Source organism: Heterocephalus glaber, unplaced genomic scaffold (assembly GCF_053883595.1).
Source record: "Heterocephalus glaber isolate CG9 unplaced genomic scaffold, H.glaber_assembly_v1.0 deba00000331, whole genome shotgun sequence".
Classification (NCBI taxonomy): domain Eukaryota; kingdom Metazoa; phylum Chordata; class Mammalia; order Rodentia; family Bathyergidae; genus Heterocephalus; species Heterocephalus glaber.
This window is the reverse complement of record NW_028258142.1, coordinates 12,473,649-12,497,223: the sequence shown is the minus strand read 5'-3', so window position 1 is coordinate 12,497,223 and position 23,575 is coordinate 12,473,649. Positions and strand designations below refer to the sequence as shown.

The following is a 23,575-nucleotide window of genomic DNA, read 5'->3' as shown; positions in this document are numbered from 1 at the left end:
AGTTGATTCAGATTTTCTTTAAAGAGAATCAAGCTAGCAAGCACTGAGTTGATTCAGATTTTCTTGAAAGCAGATCAAGCTAGCAAGCATTACCATTTTGTTGACTTCTGTTGTTTTGTTCAGAACTAGGGTATATATCTGAAAGACAATCTCATGTATAAGAAAATGTAATTTTGTTGTCTTTCACAAACCATAGGGAATTCTTTCTTTTTAGAAATAAAAGAGATATTAGCAAAAACACAATGACCTTTCTAGAGAGGAAAGAAAACTCATGCTATGTGGAGAAAACTCATCCATGCACCTTGGCACAAGGTAGTTTAATGTTGATGCCAAGAGTGTTTATTAATAGTACTCAGGACAATTATGTTTTGAGGAGGATTAGTTCTGTTTTGAAGGAGATCATGTAAACGTTTATTAATGGTTATAATTAGAGGGTTCAGAAATAAGATACATTTTCTAAATCAACTTGTAAAATTATTTTTTAAGTTTTATTCCACATTTTAAATATGTGAAAAGCATTAAATTTTAATTTAACTACTTTGGTGTAGTAAAAAAACACTTTTCATCAATGTAGTAGATACTGCACTTTTCTGGGAAAATACAGTGTTTAGCCTTTTTGCTTTAGATATGTCAGAAGGAAGCTTGTAGGGGGGGCAGAGTAATGAATAAGGGATTTAATGTTTTAGTAAGACAAACTTTCAAGATCATCTAATTTAGACTATAAATATGGGAATAGTAAAGCTTGAAATATGGAGTCATGTTACCCAAGGCCTCAAATCTGGCACCTAGTTAGTAGCACAGATAAATCATATCTTAATCTCATCATTCCAATACTAAATCACTCTAAACAGTGGATCTTGATTGATAGTGATTTTGCTCCTCAGGGAACATTTGTCAATGTCTGGAAACTTTTGTGGTTGTCAAAACTGGATGAGCTACTGGTAAGTAGGTAAGGGTCAGGGATCCTGCTAAACACTTTCTCATGTACAGAATGGCTTCACATAATGAAGTCTAAATGTCAACAGTGCTAAGTTTGAAAAATCTTTCCAAAAACTGGGATACATTCAACTAATATTACTAAAGAAAGAACAATTAAGCATTTACTTGTTTTGAATTTGAGCAAAATCGAACAGCTAAATTTTTAACCCCAATTATGTAAAATGTATCTGATGATTTAAAAATAAACTATATATCTTTATATGCTTCCTCATAATGATATATATCCAAGGAAAGTGTCTAAAATGTTTCAAGTCTCACACAAATTTTACTGTAAAGATGTGTATCTAATTGTCTTTGTGAGATCCTAAGTGTTGGGTGCCTGAACATGACCACGACCATGAAGCTATAGCACAATCATTGCTATCTTCAATAGAAGCCATGTCTACATTTATTTAATATTCACGTTTGGTTAGTTAAAACTCCTTTGTAGACATTGTAGTTCAGTTGACATAACTACTTTGAAGTAATTATTACTAGCAATTAGTGTTGGATACCATTTAAAATATTTTATATCCATTATCTCTTAACTCATACGATCTCTCTATGAAGTTGTTATAACATCCACTTCATAAATGAAGGAACTGAAGGTCAGAGATGTGGCTGTCTGAGCACACTCAACTGAGGCTCAATCTCAGGTCTGTTTGACACAAAGATCTCTCCTTATTTAAGTATGTGAAATATTGTTGATCAGGTTTATTTTCCTAAAAAATTTCCCTTTCCGCCCTACTGATTGTATATAAATATATTTGACTTTTTGTTACAGCTTAGATATGTTCACAGAGAACACATAATGTATTTATAAAGCACATTGGACAATGACAGATAATAATTTCTCTTTAAAAAATAGTAACAGGAAGAAAATAGCGTCTTCTATAATGCTACAGTAAAATTCATGTATTTTTAGTTGGATTTATCTGATTGATGAGAGTGGGTAGCACAAGTTAGTTTAATGAAAGTTAGTGGCTTCCTAGCAGATTTATCTTGATTAATGAAGGGACCCACTCTTTGTAACACTAGCTGTGTTCTGTAATTCCTTTTATTCCCCCTTAAATTCTTTTATTGGTAAATTTTAGGTAAACGGTACATTGACATTTATCATTGGGTGCTTGTACCTGTACATGTGTTCTGTAATTTCTTGAAAGCATGTTTCTAATCCAGACTTCAAACCTCCTAATATATTGCAATCATAACAAAAATTACCTTCCTTTCAGGAAATGTTCACTTATTAACACAGTTTTATGTTGTTTTAAAATAATTCTAAGATATTGATAAAGCCATTAAAATTGTGACAGAAACATATAAAAGTACACCTGAACTCAAATAGTAGGTCCATGACAATTCTATTTGTTTTTATTGTTAGCATTTAAAAAAATTATCAATGAGAGGCATATATGAATGATATTGGTACCACCAACTAATTCCTTGAATTTATAAAAGTAGTGGGAAAAGAAAAAAATGTTCAGAGAAATTTTTAAAACACCATGCACTTTTGATATCTTAAGGGTATGTCTTCTTAACTCATTTCCTCTACAACTTGTCTAATTCCAAGATATTCTCATTATTTTTGTGTAAAGCTTTCATAAAATTTCCATTCATCCATCAATTTATGCATTTATATAGTCATCCATATATACATTAACTTATACTCTTATTTGCAAAATATTTGAAGATAAACAGTATCTCTTTAATACATTCATTTTTTTGTGTGGAAACACATGTAACTATGTAAACAAATATGACTGGCATTAACTTTGTCCTATGGAAATGTCTTACGAAGAGGGTAAGAGTCCCAAATCTGGATGAGGGTGGATGTAAGAACTTTCAATTTTCTGATTTCTTCTGGTCCTCCCAGTTAGAGGATAAAGATCTGGAGTAAAATAAATTTTAATTAATGTTTACTTCCCTATTGCTTCTTCATTAGGTACTATTAAAACTTTGCCTCCGTGTGAAGTTCCCAATATAATAAAAAGGCAGACGGAGAATCCCAATGACACTAGTTTGACCACATGTAAGTTCTCTTCTTTTACCATCACCAAAAGGCTGTATGAAACTGTAATGAGTCCTTCTGCTATTCTTAATGTGTGCCTTTCATCTGACCTCACCATCATTCAGTGATGGCATCTGCATCTCCAGCTTGCTATCCTTCCTTGAAAAGAAAAAGAAAAAAGAAGTGAAGTAAACTGGCAATTCTATCAAGTTAATTTTGTTTTTCTGAAAAGGTTTATGGTTTCACTTACGTTTCACTGGCAAAAATGTGCTACCTAGCCAAAAACATTTGTGTGGGAGGCTTGGATTCATGGGTGTTTTTTTTTTTTTTTTTCACATTCCCTACATTGTTAAACAAAAATATATATATTTTTTTAGGGAATGAAGAGGGAAAATTATACTGAATAGGAAAATAGCAGAAGCTCTAGGGAGCTCCTAGTACATAGAATACAATTAGAATCTAACAAAATTCAATCCCCCCTTGTATGTATTGAAGACTTTTAGGTATTGTAAACTTGCCAACAAAGTATTTAAAGTCCAAGTCTGAATTTTCCCAATCCCTATTTTTATGTTGCCAATGAGAGATATGTGATATGACATGTTAAGGCAATGACGGCATGGTGTGTTAAAAACCAAGGCATCACCGTATAATTGGAGTGAGAGTGGGGGCAACTGATAGCTGCCTCCATTCTTCTAGTAGGTCCCATGCTATCAATGAACAGAGAATTTGTGAGCCAGACACAGTGAAAAGAACAAAGCATTACAGCTACTCCATTTTCTGACCCTAAGAGGAGTGGCTTTATATCAAGGAATGTCCACCTTTTCCATTGCATTGAGAAATAAAAAAGAATGGGTGATGTGAGAGGAAAAAAGAGCTTTCACTTGAGAAAGGTGCAAGTGACACAATGATGTCAAACATAGGTGGATTTTATGGGTCAGTGATTTATTAACTTACTGGTAAAATATTTGGGGGAGACAAGTATTGTGGTGTAGGTTCTAAAAAGATGGGAGGATATGAAGCAGAGGCAGAGTAATAGATTATTTATTCAGGTTTTAAAATAAAGTTGAGTTATTTAGTTTGAAGGGCAAAGAGAAATAAAGCCATAGGATAGCAAAAAGGCCTCTACGTTGAGAGACTTGGAGGGTCATGCATTATTTAGAACGAAATTACATCATACGCAAGAGGTGCGGGGAGAAAGATAAGATATATGGTGCTATTGAAAGGTTTAAATGAGTCCTAGTGAATATTTCTTTAGACTGTTGGAAAAATAGATCTGAAGCTTGATAAACTATTATGAGCATGCCATATATATTTGAAAATTATATGTGTATTTTGCTAGAGCTTCTGTAACAAATTATACAAACTTGTGACTTAAAACGAAAGATATTTCTTACAGTCTTGGAGACTAAGTGGTCAAAATCAAGCTGTCAGCAGGGCTATATTCTCTCTGAAGACTTTAAGGGAGGAACTTTCTTTGTCTATTCATAGATTTTGGATTATCGGGAATCCTTAGTTTATGGAGAAATCACTCTGATCTTCTCACCTGGCATTCTCCCCACCTCCCTCACTGTGTGTCTGCCTCTAAATTTCTCTCTCCCTATAAGGATACAAATCTTTGGATTAAGGCCTACTCTAATTCATTATGGTCTGAACTTGATTACATTTGCAAAGACCCTATTTTAAAATTAAGGTCATATTCATAGGTATGAGAGTTATGATTTTGGCCTATTTCATGGAGTACACAATTCAACATAAAGCAATTTGCATAGTAAAAGAACCCTCAAAAATAGATAGGACCACTGTGAGAGATTTGGAGCAATAATCCCTTGTAGATATCCCAGCATTAAAAGGAAAATAATGAGTAAGTATATGCTAAGTGAGACAGAAAAATTCATCTAGAAAAATTGTTTCAAAACCAAGAGAAGCCTATGCATTTTGAAGAAGAGACTTGACAAGTAGATTAAAAGACTCCAATGTTCAAGAAACATGTGTGCTGAAAATAGACCACTATATCTCCTGTTAAATATGAGGAACAAGTTTATAGAAAGCTGATAATTTAAGAAGATACTAATTCACTTGACATTATGATGGTTGACTGAACCAAGTGACTAGCAGTGGAAGGAAAGAGGATTGGATAAGTTACTGAAGTACAATCAAAAGGAACTGGTTTTGAATTAGACCCAGTATACAAGGAATACCAGATGTCTTCTAGTTCTCCTTTGAAAACTGTATGACTGGGTTAATATTTATTGCTACAACACAGTAGGTCCATGGAGAGATGATGATTTCAGTTTTAAACATGGCTGGGTGCCACCTCTGTGATATTTTCTACTGGAGTTGTATAGTGTGCTAGCAAATGAGTACTGGAGAGTTGGAAGATGAATGGGTCCAAATGTAGATCTTTGTAAAGGGAGATGATAATTGAAAGCATCAACATGTGTGATACTAACCAGAGAGAGAATATGTAGATTTATCTGAAACTACCCCTGATGTACACAGAGAAATAGAAGAATGAGCACCACAAAGAATGAGAAATGGTAGCAAGAGATGAAAAGTTGGAGAGTGTTGTGCCAACATAAGAGATGACTTCAGGCAGGCAGGGCTGTAAGTGGCACCAAAGGCTGAATAGTCATCAGTTTGCCAGTTTGAAGGAGGACAGAGAGGAGTCTCTAAATGTTGTTTGGGTTTTTTTTGGTACCAGGGATCGAACTCGGGACCCTGTGCTTGTGAGGCAGGCGGCAGAACCACTGAGCTAAATCCCCGGCCCCAATACATAGGTCTTTTTAAAAAACACTTAAAGGCCTGAGATTTAGCTCAGTGATTCAGGCGCCTACCTCGCAAACAGAAGGTCCAGAGTTTGATCCCTGTTACTGAAAAAAAAGTATATATTCTCATGTGCACATGTGTTTGTATTTTCACTTTGATACAGTAAAGAGGCTGATTGCAACACTTAATGTTACTGACTTGGGAAGAGCTCTTTTAATCATTTCACCAGGATGGAGAGAAGAATGGTATAAGTGAAAAGTGCCTGAATAAAAAGTGAAGTTCATTAGTATAAGTGAAATTGACTGAAGAATTTATGATATTTAACATCTCATTAGGAAAATCCAGAGGGAAGAGGGACTTCAAAGACAGAAGGGAGAAAAATAATATTGAGTGAAATTACCTTAAAAAGTTTACTTGGCTTTATATGAAGGAATGTTCACCTTTTCCACTGCTTTGAGAAATAAGAAAGAATGGTTGATCTTAAGTGGTAATTGATGAGAAAAATGTTATCCAACTAAGAATAATCCTCCAAATTAAAAAGTGGAGGAGGATAAAATAATTTGAAGGCATTTACTAACTTTCAAATGCTCTTTTGTCATTTAATGTCACTTATAAAAAAAACTTGACTGTGTATTGCCTTTGACCTTCTCTCTCTCTCTCTCTCTCTCTCCCTCTCTCTCTCTCTCTGGGCCATGTTGTTAGTTTCAATTGGGAAAAATTTCTTTTATGTGTTCTACCACTACCTTTCATCAGAACACTTCCCATAGCTTAGTGTTGTTGGAAAGCCATCCAACCCCCTCACCCCCTCAAGGGGCCGGAGAGCTCTCTCAGAGGGCCATGGAGACTGAAGCTCACAATTTCTGCCAACAGGACTGAGATCAAAGGACTGACATCCAGTTTTTGTACGATGATTTGTACACTCTGACATTTTATTAAATATGATCTCTTTTTTGGTGATCTAATACAAATCAAATTGAACAAATGATATTTTCTATTGTTCCTGTGAATTGCACTATAAATTTCCCTATAAATATTTATAGAGCAGTACTGTGATAATTTTTATTTTGCTATCTTTGTTTTAGTTTTTTCTATTATAAATTATTTTTATAAAATACTAAGTGTCTGAGTAGATGGAAGAGTGTGTATTTTCTTCCTTTTCCACTTGGAGCACATTGTTTCAAATGTGCTGTCCGGGAAGTTTTAGATAACATAGTACTTAATACTTAGGGAACATTAAAACAGTTTTATTTTGGTTAGCTCATTTATAATCCAAAGAGGGTGTTGTGGTATTGGCTCTGATAAAGCTTCATAACCAATGGGAATGCTTTTTGAATTAGTGTAGAGTGTCCTTAATGCTGGAATAATCCCGCTGGCCAGGACCCTGGAGCTGCACAAATGAGAAGAGAATTCAGGAAACTTTGTTGTTTACACATGTGTCTACAATTGAGAAGCTAGAGCAGCCTTGCAAGCCCAGAGGGTAAGAGTGTTTCATAACCCTGTGGTTTTCCGTTTCATTTTTATACTTTCCTGTCGGAGAAGAACATGTGTTGTTCTCAGAGTAAAGAAAAAGACAGTTGCTTGCAAGATGCAGAGCAAATGTACCATTAGTCTAGGAAGCAGGATTTAAAGTCTTTTTAAATGGACTTGATTTCTTCCCTTCCTCTTCCATCTTTTCACTGCGGATGTTATTTACTCTGACAGTTTGTCATATATTTTCTGCCTTTGAAAAATTACTGCGCTAAACAAAATGCAGGCAAGAGTTTCAACTCGGTTTTGACAGTAATAGAACATGTTGATATTGAACTTTAACTTTCTAATTCCATACGAATATGAATTAGTCAGTGTGTTTGAAGTAATGTATATTTTAGAATAATACAGTGAAATTATCATACAAAGTCTATAGTTTTTATTTTGAGAATTTTCACACTGAAATACTGTCAGTAATTTTAAACATAGTACTAGTATTGAATTTTTATTTTACTTGTATATTGTGGAGGAGACAGAAACACAGAACAAAACTATAGAACTATATAATGTATAGAAATAAGTTATAGAGCCAAAGATAAAAATCTTGGGAAACAATTGGGAAGCACTTATGCTTTCTGCAAAAATAAATGATCAAATGAGTAGTGAGTGGGTAAGTCTGTTAAATATATACTTATACAATTAGAAGTATTTAATATATGGCATCAAACTACATAATGATTTATCTTCATAAGCTTATTTACATCAAAACTTTTTTTCTGTTTTCTAAAATCATATGAATGTTTTTGCCAAACTTTTTAATGGGAGTATTACAACTTTGAATGTCTTATTTCATGGTTAATAAATCATCTTCTTGTCCATAAATTTACTTGTATATATATCAAATATTTTTGAATTCTAACCTTTTGTATATTTTCATGAAAGCATTAAATTTGAAAGAAGTCTTGATAAGCTAGTAAGATATTTGTATGTTTTGTGTGATTTTGAAAAATATATTAAAATATCAGTAAACCTATCTGAAGATACAGAAAAATAATTTATGTGAATTACTTTAGTTTCCAAAAACTTTAAAAATAGTTCTCTTGTTAAATAATATTTAATTATCGCTCTTTGGCAATTCATATATTAGTTGCCTAATCTCTGGGACCCAGTATGGGCTCTAATTTATGTTTCATCGAAGTAGTAGAACCACAAAGATAATACTATGATTTTTAAGTATATGAAAACTGACTTCTTCTACATGAAGAAGTACCACATCTTTTTTAAAAGTAATATTATAGGATTAATTGAATTCTGTTAAAAGCTTCACAAATTCCCCTTATTGTAGGGATATTAGTGCTAGAGGAATTCAAGGGGCTTTGAAAAAGTTCAACCTCCTGAGCTGAGTATTGGGAAATTAGTGAAATGAGTAGTTGCTGAAAGCAAGAAGAGAATTCTTACTTTGTTAAAGCAGTTGGCACGAAGGGTTTTGAGACATGAATTAGCAAAAAGGATGGATTAATGGTGAGTAATCTAGGTGACTGGAGCACAAAAATGCCCTTTTGTGAGTAGCAGATATTGTGCTCAGTAGACAAAAGGAGGAAAAAATTGGGGAACATTTTAAAATTCACACAGAGTAATTTTGTTATTTTATATTATACAATGGGGGCAACTGTAAGTTCCTGAAAAGAGAAGGAATTGTTTCTTTTTTCATCATTCTTACTATCATCATCATCATCACCATCCTGCCAATACAAAATAGCATGTCCTATGTACTAGATTGTCAAATGATTGTCATACATATTCACAAGTTTGATAGATGTGAATCAAAGTGAACTTCATCTACACATTATCTTCATTTTACACATGAAGAAATTTGGCCTTTAGAAATGTTAAATGATTTACTTAAAACCACAGATACAATTAGTTCTATAACCAGAATTCCAAACAATGTCTTTTTGGCTCCAGACCCTTTTCGACTATGCTGCAATGGTATTTTAGGAATGTGAATCTGATGGAAGATAAGGAGAATGGATTGAAATAGTCCTTGGAGTAATAGGATGCAGGGAGAAGGTGGTAAGACAATACTCTAAAGATCAATTCCAGAATTCCATAAATCTAAATGAATTGCACTTCTTCCAGGTGGTCCATTATTTCCTTTGGCATTAGAAAGAAAAAACTGATACTGCAAATAAGGAGTGGTGTTTACATTTAAATTGGCTGTTCTCATCTTCAACACATGCTTTTAAGTATTTTATTTTTTTGAACTTTGTATTCAGAAAATATATCTTTTGATTTCTCAGAGAAAAATTTCAGAACTAATTTTTATTGAATTATTAGTCACAAAAGAAATACTTGAATGAATGGATATGACAGTGAATACAGAGCGGGAATGCTGTAAGAGAGAGGCATAAGCTGATGAAGGAGAAGAGGAAAGAATGTATTTGTAGTAGCCATTTCACTGAGTAGCTTGGAGGGGAGTAGATGCAGCATGCAGATTGGATGTTTGGCTGTAAGGGAATAGACAAAACCTCCATATACACAGATAGGGTGTATGGATATCTATGAGACTGATGGGTGTATTAGGCACTTGTCTTCATAGTACTTCTTTTTTAAAGTAAAATAGAAAAAAATAAAATATTTTTATCAACAGAGATGAGGAAGACATAAGTTTGAAGATAAAAATGTATGAAGCTTAGTAGAGTGGGCAGTGAATTTATGTGAGAAATGGGATACATTTGGCTTGGGAGTAGTAGTTAAGGGTCCCTTTGAGGTTCAACATCAAGAATTTGAAGTGAGACCAAAGGACATATTTTCTTCAATTATGATCAGATGCTCAGGTACAGGTATTAAAGAGTTAGAATTTTCAAAGCAAGTAAGATGGACACAATGCTATGAAATTGAGGCAAATTTGTTAATAATGGAGTATAGAATAGGGAGGGAAAAGGAGGTATGAAATAAATGATGAACTGCAAAGATGAAAATAGAATGAATTATAAGCACTCTAAGTTAGGTCAAGGAAAGAGTTATCTGGACAATAGCAAGAGAAAATAAGAGCGATGCTACTCATTAGTATGGGAAGCAATACTAGTATGGTAGGGCATTTAAATTTTTGTTTTGGAAAACATTCAACCCCTTTTTTCTACTTTACCAGTTAAGTAACAATTGGGTTCACTAGCTACATTTGGTTACTCATTCTCATGCAAGAATCTATTATCATATAAAGGATCTTATCCACTTTCCTTGTCTTGATTTATATCATATTTTGATTGGTCCTAAAACTGTATTGGAGAATAATCTTCAGGTAGGGATGAGATCAAGATTGATTTTTTAAAAAAATATTTAACAAATTGTAAGTCCACAATTATTCCAAGTGTTTATTCATTTGCCCAAAATGAAATAAAATTATGTTTAACAAAATAATGCTCAGGAAATATGAAATAATAATATTATTCTTGTGCTTTGATTTATAATACAGCCAGTATTTTAACAATCACATGTATTTTTAAGTTCAACCATTTTTCCATGTTGTCCAAACAGCTTTAAATGCATTTTAGTGGGAATTGTCAATTATTGCTTAGATAAGAATGTTGAGCAGGCACATTTAGTTTTTTGAGTGATGTCTATTTTGCTTTGATGTGAGTACTGCAATATCACCTCTTCTGTGTCATGTGACCATATGACAGAATAAAAATGTCCTGCTCACTACATTTAAATGGCAGCTGGAGCTGCTTTAGTGTGTATTTTCATTATCAGTGCAATACATTTTAAAGCATACATTTTCAAATAGTGTTTCTAGTGATCATCTTAATTAGAAGGACATACCAGAAATTTCTATAAGATAGTGTAGAAATGCTGCCAAAACACACTGAGCTGCTTAAAAATATTACAACATATATTTTGTCTGTAAAATTCCCAATGAAAAAGAACATTTCTCATGCTCTACAGCTCTATTGTCTAGTAGAAACACACTTCAAGCATCATTTGCAATTTAAAGTAGCTTCTCTAAAAAAGTTAAATAAATTCCAATATACTTTTTTAACCCAATATGTCAAAATGTTATCATTTCAAAATGCAATAAATATAAAATTCTTAGTGAGATATCTTACGATTTTATTTTCCAAAATTGGTCTATTTCATACTTTCAGAACAACTTAAATTGTGACTACCCTCATTTCAAGTGGTCATACATCTGGTAGGTTGCTACTTTGTTGGATGAAGCACTGTGGATCATAGGACAAAATACCATATGAACAGTTAGAAAATATTCTCATACCAACCACAGAGCAATATAAGGCATTATATTTATCTCCTTGTTGTAAATGAATACATATGAATTTGAATGATTTTATTAAAGATAAGACTATCACAGGTAAATCCGTGTTCCCTGGGTTCTACTATTCAATTGTGATGTCATGTTTATGTATTTATGCTACCTTGATACTGACAAGTACAAAAAATATAGTTCCTGCTGAAATAACCCATTAAAATTGAAAAGTATTAGAGCAAATTGTGATTGATAATTTTTTAAATCTGGAACAAATGCAGAGAAATAATACTGATGTTATAATTCTAATGGCAATGACTGAGACAAAGAAGTCATCATTTTGTGTAAATATCTTCATATTATTAGTGGCTATTCTGAAATTCTGTGGTAATGTATATAATCAGTCGTGTAGCTGGGGTGGGTTTGGGGAGTGGAAGGGGTGTCTGCCCCAGATGGTACATTTTTTAGGGGCAATATTTAAAAAGGTGGACATATTCAGATATGTCTGGATTTGGCAAATTGAAGGACTTCCCAAGCAGCATGAACTCTAGCTTTGCTACTGATGTATATATCATTTCTATTTTTGTTACATAATACAAGAATATTAAGTTTTAAATAACTTAATTATTCTTTCTTTCATATATATTCTTGTTTTAGTTTTAATGAATTTAAAATGTTCCCTAAGGGAAAATAAGTGGTTTAATACCATTATAATACAATATAAAGTTATGAATGAACATTTTTTATTTACATGTAAAACTCATCTTACCTGTTACTTTTATATTTTTCATTAAGTAACAAGCAATACAATATTCAAAAACTTACCCTACCCTATTCAGAGCTACTTAGCCTTGTGATTTCAAAATATATTAATCACATATTTTAAGACTAGACATAATTAGGAAACTTGGGAAGTTCTATATTCATCAGTAGTTAATGTTCTCTCAATAGCTTCTGGAGTTATATTAATAAGGGCATATAATTCATGGACTAAATGTGGCCTGTAGTAGTTTGGTGTATTCAAGCACTTAACTTTGTTTTTGCAGACCATGTTTGGAACATGTTGACGTGGGTGGGTGAGTAGAGGCATCTGGGTTTCCTGTCTAAATAAAATATTGTGAGAACTTTCAGAAAGTTCAGTTCTCTCTCCACCCCAAATTCCTTCATTTTCCAGAGGAAAAATAGCTGAATTTGCAAATAGTTACACGTGAGAAACTAATCTGGGATATTAGGTAAACTCCAATAATAGCATTAGTTTAAGTTTGTATTATTGTTAATTCAGTTTGATTAGATTGAGATGCCCAACACATTCAAAATAACTTGTTTTGATTAATTCATAATATAATTTTGATTCACTTAAAACATTAACTTCTAGATAACTTGCTACAGGGTAATCTTTGGAAAACTTTTTTTCTTTTTAAAATATTTTATAAATATCATATTTCAGAAGTAATCAAAATATAAGCTCCATGATTGTGAACTTTCAAATCCATTTAGTCTAAATACATCTTCAGTCCTCGGAATGATATGACTGGCACATAGTAGAAACTCAAGAAATATTTGTTGAATGAATGCATTCAGGATTGAAAAAGTAAGAAATTATCCTTTTTCTACTTTATCAACAAGCAAGAATGGGTTGAAATTACTAAGAGAAAGCAAGCTGGGAGATGAAACTGAGTCAGAGAGGTGAGGTTTAGTCTAGAAGAGACAAATGTTAGGGTGAGTTAGGGTTTAATGCACTGAGCACGCTCACTGAGATGAGACAATGACTCAGTCACAGAATATGGTTACCTTTCCAATTATTTGCATTGAAAATATAAAATTCTACTAATATTGAGTGACATAAAACTGTATTGGGAATACAGATGCTCACAGTATTGAATATTCACCTTTACCAACAAGTGCGTAACCTCTTACAGTTGAACACTTCTATTTTTGAAACATAAGCAGATTGCAAGAGTTGTAAGTCAATGTTGACATTTGCAGAAAGAAAAACAGCTTTTCATATTTCCATTGGGAAGAGACACTATTTTACTGGGAAAATATATTTGAGTAATTTTATTTTAAAATAAGCTTGAAATCTATGTATGTTAACATATCCAATTGTCTTAATTTTGCTTTATGAAAAGTGTCAAATTTTTAAAAGTGAATTTGTGACAAAATTTACTTTTTAACCAAAATATTTATTTCAAAGACTTGTCCTTCCTGTCTTCTGAGCCTTGCCATTCAGAAATTGTGGCTATATATAATTACTGGATTGAGTACTTATAAATCAGTAGGAACAACTTTCATGTCTTAGAACAGTTTAAATAATAGAAAAGTGTATTAAAGAATACAATAGGGAATCAAATAACCTCTCTATAAGTTAGCATTAATACCCATTTTGGAAGAAGTTACATATTTTGGACGTTGTATATTAACTGAGTAGGTGAATGTTTTTGAATAAATCAGAGGAGGCACAATATAAAAAACATAAAAATATATCAAGATCCTAATGAATATTCAAGCATTCCCTATTTTTGAAGCGTGGACATATGTATTTTAATTCAAGCTGGTGCTTCTACACTGTTCATAGGAGAAATAGTCCTTCTAAAGAATTAACATGTAAAAGTCAAATATTGACATTCTAAGGAAGTTGAATTTTTTTGCTAATATAGACACTATAAACTCAGAAAAAGAAGTAGAATATCTAAGTTTCCTCAGGCAGAGGAAACATGGACAGAAAAAGAGAAGAGAGAAGTGGAGTACAGGAGTAAGATTGGTTTACCTGTGACAAAGGCATTGAATTTGATTCTAAGAATTATGAGAAAGCAATTGCAAGGATTTCATCAAAGATAAAATAATAAAATAAAAACATAAAATTCATTTCCAGTTGTTGACTATGGAACTGGAAGGAAGGGCAGTCAGAAACTACCCCAGTAATTTAGCAATGAGATGGTAATACTTGGGTCTAAGGTAGCCAAGAAAAGTGAGTGTCAGTGAAGACATTTTAGAAGTTAAAAAGAATGGGGCTATTGGGGATGATAAATGCATAGTAAGAGAAGTATAACTTTCTGGCTTACACAAACTGGAAGGATGGTGTTGTTTTAAATTCATAGGGAAAAATACAAGATAACAAGGGTTTATTTCTATAAAATGAGAATCATAAAGATCATTCACAATTTCCCTGAAATTGCAAACTTTTATTGAAGGATGATCAATCCTCCAACTACCTAGAAAGGGGGATGGCGAGGGCTAAAGAAAAATAATAATAGAGATTTGCATAATTTTAAGGTATATGGGGTATCGGGGGTCAGTGCTTCGGAGCGGGCAAAGAAAAGACACCCCAAACTAACGACTATTTATTGGGTTTATACAATAATCAGAGGGAGTATCAGGCGACTCAGAGGGCAGTGGTAATCCTGTGTTGATGAGGATCTTATGCTTATGAGGATTTTAGGTATATGAGGATCTTATGTTGATGAGGACAATGAGATGAGCAAAACACTTAACAATAGTAGGTGGAATGAGTTAAGCTAAGGAATTTGTCCTTCTCCGGGTGAAACATTTCATGTTTTTCTTATTACAACTCAGTTCTGAAAGAACCAGGAAGTCTGCAGCTGACATAATCTTGTCCTTGAGCGTTACAGCATCACAGAACCATTGAGGCCTCAGCTGTGACTGGGAACAAAATGGAGTTAGGTTTCCACAGGCCATAACCGGCTTGTGCGCAAGGACATTCGGCTTCAGTCAGCCCTAATCGTAATTTAATTATGAAACGATTTTTCCCAAAAACTATGTAGAATGGCTCTCTACAAACTTTATGATTTCTTTCTTGAAAACAGGGAATATTTCTGTATTCCAATTTCTAGGAAAAGGGTGAAAAACATTCTTTTAATCATTTTTTTGAGAGGGAGAAATTTCTAGCTGACCAAATCATTATTTCAAAATCAATTACTACTCTCCCCCTAAGCTTTTCTCTTAGTACCAGACATTGGACATGTTAGCCAGAAGTTTTTTTTGAATTTGGAGGATCTCTTTCAATGAATCATACTACTTAAATTGAAATAAAATGCTTTCATCAAGAAAAAATATGGAGTGATTTGGGTAATTAACACTTCTTTCCAGAAGCATCCTCATTGAACTTTGGATTCTAAATGTGGGTTAGATTTTATTCAACAGTCAGTTATATTCAGACATTTCACAGACTTCCATGTACAATCATACTACCCTAAGAAGCTCATAGGCTGATATAAAAACAGATATATTAAAATTATCATGCAAAGTATAGGATAACATAATTAACAGGGGTGCATGACCATAGATGAAAGAGTAACAAATTGACCAGAAAACATAGTGTAGATCTAGTTTCTCCCATTGCTAGGCGCTCCCTTTTAAAAAAGGGATTCGTGTATGTTTGCAATATATAATAGTTATATCCATTTTGATAGATTGGAATATGTATTTATCATTCATCATTTTAGATCCCTTTACTCTGCCTTCCTACCCTCCAGTCTCCCTCTTCCCCCAATCCCTTTCCCCCCTCCAAAAAATCTGCCTTCCTACTTTCTATAATCTTTTATTTATTTCTATAATGTCTTATATTCACTCTATATAATAAGAAATTCTGCCTTCCTATTTTTTATAATCTATTTATTTAGTCTTTTATTCATCTACATTTTGGGTTTTTCATAAGAGAAATGATATGATTTTATTCTTTAAATGACATGATTTAATTATCCATCACTGTTCAGTAATATTCCACTGTGTGCATATACCACATTTGCTTTACCTATTTATCTGTTGTTGGGCTCTTAGGCTATTTCCAGAGCTCATCTATTGTTAATTTTGTTGCTATAAACATCAAGATCTATTTCTCACTTTCATATGATATTTTTAACTCTTTTGTGAGTATTCTCAGGCGAGAGATAGCTGTGTCAAATGCAATTTCCAGTTTTAGTTTTTTGAAGAATCTTCATATTGACTCCCATAATGGTTGTACTGTTTTACATCCCCACCAACAATGCAGAAGGGTTCCTTCCTCTCACATTCTTGCCAGCATTTGTCATTTTTTTGTGTTCCTGATTGTAATGATTCTACTGGAGTAAGATGTTATCTCAGAGTTGTTTTGATTTGCATTTCTCTAATGGCTAAAGATGACAAAATAATTTCTCACCTGTTTATTCACCATTTATAATTCTTCTGTTGAGAAGTGTGTATTCAGTTTATTTGGCTATTTTGGATTGGCTTATGTGAGAGGGGTTACAATTTTTTAGTTTTTTATGACCCTAAATAAGAGACCTCTATCAGAAGAGTACCTGGCAAAAATTTTTCTCGTTTTGTAGGTTGACTCTTAACTCTGTTGATCATTTCCTTTAATGTGCAGAAGCTTTTTAATTTAACACAGTCACATTTATTGATCTCACAATTATTTCTTGTGCTATTAAATAAAGTTCTGCTCAAGAATTCCTTATTTGTACCTATGGGTTCAAATGTTTACTTTATGTTATCCGCTAGGTGTTTCAAAGTTTCTGTTTTTACATCTAGGTCATTGATCCATTTTTATTTGACTTTAGCACAGGATGAGAGATTTGGGTCTAACTTCAGTCTTCTGCATATGGATAACCAGTTTTTCCAGCATCATTTATTTCAAAAGGCTGTCTTTTTTGCAATGTATATTTCTGGCCCTGTGTCAAACATCACATGGTTGACATATATGAATTGTTTCTGTTTCCTTTATTTCATTCCATTGGTCTACATGACTATTTTTTCCTATACCATGGTGATTTTGTTACTATTATTTCACAGTATAACTTGGAATCCAGGATTGTAATGCTTCTTGGTTTGTTCTTTTTGCTTAAGGTTGCTTTGTCTATTCTGGGTCTCTTCTGGTTCCATATAAAATTTAGGATTATTTTTTTCTGATTTTGTAAAGAATATTGTTGGTATTTTAACAGGAATGTCATTAAATCCATATAACACTTTTGGTAATATGGCCATTTGGATAATATTATTTCTGCCTGTCCAGGAACAGAGGATGTCTCTCTATATTCTAATGCCCTCTTCAATCTTTTTCTTCAGGATTCTTTCGTTTTTATTATAGTGGTTGGGCACTTCCTTGGTTAGATTAATTTCTTAGGTATTTAATTTCTTTTGAAGCTATCATGAATAGAATTATTTTCCTGATTTCTTTCTTGTTGGGTTCATTTTTGGCTTACAAAATGGTTATTGATTTTTTTGTGTTGATATTGTACCCCATGCCTTTGTTGAATATTTTTTATTATCTCTAAGAGTCTTCTGATGGAGTTTTTGGGGTGAAATGTATGAAAAGAATCATATCATATGCAAATAGAAATAATTTGAAATCTTCCTTTTTATTTCCTTTTAATTATTTCTCTTGCCTGATTGCTCTACTTAAGGTTTCCAGTAGTATATTAATGAGAACTGGTGAGAGTTCTCATCCTGATTTTAGAGGGAAAAATTTCAAGTTTTCCCACATTCATTATGATATTGACTGTGGGTTTGTCAAATATGGCTTTTAGCAGTTTGAGGTAAGGTCCTTTTATACCTATTTTTATCAGGTTTTTAAAATGAAAAGCTGTTTGCTTTTGTTAAAATCTTCTACATCAATTGAGATGATCTACTAGCCTTCCTTTTATACATACACATATTAAAAACTAAATTTCAAAGCTTATGCACCAAGTTTACTTTCAGATATCTTTTTAAAGGCTGAAAATCTTTTTAAAAAATCTATACTGTATACTTTGTGTGTTCTAAGTGCAATCTGAAAGTTGAGGATGGGACTAGAATAGGATAAGAGATCAACTTTCTTCTGTGAAAATGCATTTTATTTGGACAGGCACCAAGGAAAAATCAGTTTCCATTGCTTGTTTCAATTTGTCATTTCATTAACCCCATAAGATTAGATAATTTGGAACTAAAATATTTATGTTTCTGTATCTTGTTCTTTGTTTTATCTTTATTTTGTTACTCTCATTTCTCATTTCTCATTTCATTTTAACACATTTTGTTTTAGTGTCCAAAAGAAGGTTGGAAAATAAGACATTGTTCAAAGTGCTGGCTCTTGGAATGATATCTTCTACTTTCACTGAAGGTTTGGTACTAGTAATTAAAATGTGTGCACATTCGTTTTATATTCTGGTTTTTATTTTAGCCACACATTCATCACAAATGGAAAGGGAATTCTATATAGTTAAAAGAATACCAAAATAATAGCTATCATTTACTGAATGGTTTACATTGAACATATGTATACACAATGTTCTCAAGGCAAACTGATGTGACAGCTATAATATTTATATTCTCAAGGCAAGCTGATGCATTAGTTATAATTTCTCCTGTTTTATTATTAACCTCAACTCTGGGAAAGTTAACTTCTTTAGTGTCTCACACTCGGTCAAAAGTTAAGTCAAGATTCTTTTCACTATACAATAATCTTATGTCCTTTTCACATTTTGGGAAAACAAAAGAACTTGTAGAAAATTTCTTTTGATTAGCTGTTGACTATTATAATATTGGTAATAATAGCTAAAAGCAGCGTTAAGTAGAGAAAGAATCATTTGGTAACCTTAATTTGTAAGAAAATTAATTGGTAAGAAAATTGGAAATAATGGTATGTTCATTCTATTGTGATTAACATCATATTCTTGCCTGCTGCATTATTTTACATTCTGTGAGAAAGCAGTGTGTTATATAAAGCTAAGAGACTCAAGGTAATTAGACTCTTTGCTTTGTTGCTATTTAGACACACATAAATTTTATTCTATTTATTGTAATTAAGTTAATATATTTGGAATGTTTTATGCTTGAAAATTCTCCATAATAATCTACAGTTTCAGTGCAACTAAGAAAGAGATTCCTTGAGTTCATGAAAGGTACTGTCCTTTGGATTGACACATCTCTTTTTAAGGAGAGCTGATACGTAATTTGCTGAGAGCTAAGAACATGGACCAATACAAAACATGTGCTTTCCTTTCCCTTCTGTGATGGAAATGTTTTTCTTCTTTAATACTATCAGAGGAGCATGTCCTCTCTCCTATGCTTCCCTTGTAGTCTGCCTGTACTTCCATGGAGCACATATTACTATATTGTGATGTTTCTTGGTGTATAATGTCTACCCTTCTGATTAATCTGAAAGCTTCTGGAAAGCTAGAAGTATGGATAAATGTAGCAATTGAAATAATTGTAGAGCCTGGCAATTGGCTGCTTTCTATCTAAATGTTGAGACTCAATGTTAATGGTTTAATGCAGTGTTAATAAGTTGAAACACATACAGCTGAATGAATTCTTTGAAAGAATAAGCCTATGTAGCCATTGCTAAGATCAAATAATAAAATCTTGTTAACATTTTAGAAGTCTCCTTCACATCATTACCATTCTATCCATGGGTAAACAGTATTCTATTGTCAGTCATGAGCAATTGTTCCTCCTCTTCAGCTTATAGTAAATGAAAACATGCAAAATGTATTATTTCCTTCCAGCTTTTAAAAGTTAGCACTTTGTGAAATTCATCCATGTAATACAACAGTTCATCAATATTTTTACAAAATATTGTGTCTCATGACTGTGACAAAATGTATATATCCATTTTCTAAACAATGGATACATTCAATTTTGAGCTATTGGGAATAGCTTGCATGGTTATTCTAAAGGATAATGGTTTTCATTGTGATTTTAATTTGCATTTTCTTAGTAACAGAGAATATAAAAACATTCCACATGCTTATCGACTGTGAATATTATCTTTCATGAATACATTTTCAAGACTGAAGCTATTATCTAAAAATCATGTTAACTTCTTCTTGCCAATTTGTGACTTTATGTGTCTGGAGTTGATACATGCATGACTAATACCTTCCCCCATGATATTGTTTGCATTTTTATTCTGTTGACAATATCTTTTCATAAACAGGAATTCTTATCTTAAAACACACTTCAATTTATAAATAGTTTACTTTGTGGTTAGTGTTTTGTATCCTGTTTAGAAATCTGTTTACTGTAATGTGATGAGTAATTTTTCTTAACTAACACAGTTAAGTTCTAGGAGGTTTATTGTTTTGTATCATATTTTTAAGTCAGTGCTCTTAACAATTGATTATTTTTACTTATGATATAGTGGGTCTTCAAGGGGTAATAACAATACAGTGAATGTTTACATTTTATAAATGTATTACAGTAAAATATACATTGACATGAATTCCCCTCAGAGAACTCTCCCTTGCTTTGAATATACTTATCCCATCATTGTTGCTACTTGATGAAGTAGTTCTGGAAGTCCTCTTTTGATAGTATCTTTATAAGGTGAGATTACAAATAAGATGAATAAAGACTCTAAAGGCAGACTCCTAAGGGCAGACTTGTAATGTGTCCTCATTCACCTTGTTCATTGGATATGGCACTTTGTGAATTCTGACTCTTACCCAGAGTCAAAATGACCATGAAAGGTAAACATTTTCAATGCATTTAGGACATCAAGGCAACTATTAAAGCACAACTAAAGATAATCATGAAAAAGGCATTCCACAGCTTCTTCAGAAAGTGGCAAGAAAAAGAGGATAAGTGTGCTCAAGGTGAAGGGCAGTATATTTGTGTATGGGGGGGCAGTTAATGGCAATGTTTCTTTTATTTTAATACTTTTTCAAAAATTAAGGACTCCCTGTATTTTTTAATCACACTTCATATATGGATGAATGGTTGAGATGACACTTTTGTTATAAAGGACAAAATAATTTTCCATAGTAAATCATAGATGCATGTCTGTATTTGGATTTTTCTATTGATATATTTGTCTTTGTACCAATATCCCGTTGTTTTAATTACTGTAGCTTTATATTGTTTTTATATCGTCTTTGTACTTTTAAAAAGATTTCATTGGCTTTTAAAAAAAATTCTTGGCATTTCTAATGGATAATAGCCTCAACTTGTCAATTTCTCACAAAAGCTATGAAACTTACAGGGAGCTGGCACATTTTCAAGAGCTGAATCCAAAGAACTACCAAGAGAGAAATTATATACCTAGCGAAGCTATCCTTCATGAATGAAATGGAAATAAAGACATCATATAAAAGAAAAATAAAAGAACATGTGATTACCATACAGTTCTTAAAAACTAGCCATTGGAAATTACTTAAATAGAAAGACAATGATAAAAGAGAGCATCTTGGAGCATAGCAAAGCAAGGAAGGAGAATTATATAGCAAAAACACATACACTGATTTTATAAATCATATCTGATAATAGAAATAAGAATTATAAAACCATCATATCCTTAAGAAATTGATATTTGAAAAAGGAGAAATTAAAAGGACATAAAGAGAAGTCTTCCACACAACAGTCTACATGGTGAAATGTCAATTCCAGTAGTCTCTAATCTCACATTTATATATTTTGGGTTTTTTTTTTTTTTTGGTACCAGGGATCGAACTCGGGTCATTGTCACATTTATATATTTTAATTCCCAGAGCAACTATACAATATAATACTTTCAAAAACATCAGGCAAGTAGATTCTAAAATTGTTTAAATGAGAAACATGGAGGCAAAAAAGAAAAACAGATGAAACAAAATTATAAAAATACTGACTTAAGTTCCAACATATCATTATTTTAAATATAGATGTTTTAAATATACCAATTGAAAGTTAGATATTGGCAGAGAGTATGAAAGAAAGCAAAACAAAACCATGAGCAAACTATCATAACGAGATTAACAAGAAACCAAATTTCCTCCAACGATCAATTAATACTGTAAACCACCACAAATAAAGTCATGAAAAATAAAATAATGGGAAAATTTACTAGGCAAATATTAGCTTTCAAAAATCTAAGAAAGGCTACATTCACATTACAGAAGTAAATATGAGCAAAAGATAAAACAAAACAAAAATGTATAGGTAAAGAGGGAAGTTTCGTGAGGATAAAAGGATGATACATCAGAAAGATGCCATAATCTTTAAATAAGTTCACATGAAGCAATATAGATTCCAAACACACTTGACAAACTTAAAAGACAAATAAGAAAATAAAAAAATAAGAATTACAAGAGTCCTTAGCTACTGGTAAAATTACTAGATATAAAATTAATAATACTTCAGCAGGCTCAGGAAGGAGGATCACTGTGAGTTCGAGGCTAGCCTAGGCTACATAGTGAGTTCAAGGCCAACCTGAACTACATAGTGAGATCTTGTCTCAAAAAAAAAAAAATTAATGATGTAGCAGTACTGAACGAAACAATGAATCAATAGTATTTTATTGTCACACAGGGTATTCTACCATACAATTGCAGAATATACCTATTTTAATGTTATGTAATGTTCACTCAGACCATATTTCATGCCAAAACCAAACTTCAGCAAATTTAAAAGAACTGAAATCATGCAGAGTGAGCTTTTGTAATGTAAAGGAATAGAACTAAAAATCAACAACAAAAATATCTCTAAAAAAAAGTAGGAATTAACCAATGTCTAATCCATTGCTCAGTGGAAGTCTCTAAGGACATGAAAATTACAAAATTGAATGAAATAAAAATATAACATTTCAAATAATTAAAAGGCTATGAAAGCAGTGCCAAAAAGAAAATTTATGGATTAAGTTCTTACATTGGAAATACAGAAAAGCCTCAAAATAGTAAACTTCATATCTCAAGAAACTAGAGAAAAAGAGAATCAAATAAATCCAAGAAGGAGGAAAATACAAAAGAGCCAAAATCAATGAAATAAAAAATGAGTAAAACAATAGAGAAAATTGATGAGAACAAAGTTGATTCTTCAATTTTACTTATAAATAAACAAGAATCAACACTTTGGTCTTTACAAATGTTACATTTTACTACTAAATCAATTATAGATTCTCAATGTGATAATATAAAAAATGTAGTTGATTCAGTGATCAAGATATAACTGATTATTATTGCCAAAACAAAAGCGAAAAAAAAGATCAATATAAAGTTTACAGTGGTAGATCTGGGAATCCATGCATTTCATGTACATGTGGACAATTTACATATAAATATATAATTATGCTTTGACACAGTGCCTCATACTCAGTGTGTAGCACAATACTGACTGCGTAGAAGGTACCCTAGTAGAATGTTCTA

At 32.3% G+C, this 23,575-nt stretch overlaps 1 protein-coding gene across 4 annotated transcripts in view; it reads left to right on the top strand.

Moving 5' to 3' along the window:
• Positions 1–6,893: 6,893 nt before the first annotated feature.
• Positions 6,894–23,575, top strand: part of Ccdc102b (coiled-coil domain containing 102B) — a 133,995-nt gene continuing 117,313 nt past the window's right edge. The window contains exon 1 of one of the 4 annotated variants that reach the window (XM_087191464.1): positions 6,894–7,229. The gene's annotated coding sequence lies outside the window, so the exon portion shown is untranslated. The remainder of the gene's footprint in view (positions 7,230–23,575) is intronic. The other 3 variants (XM_087191467.1, XM_087191473.1, XM_021246709.2) reach the window with 3 other exon arrangements.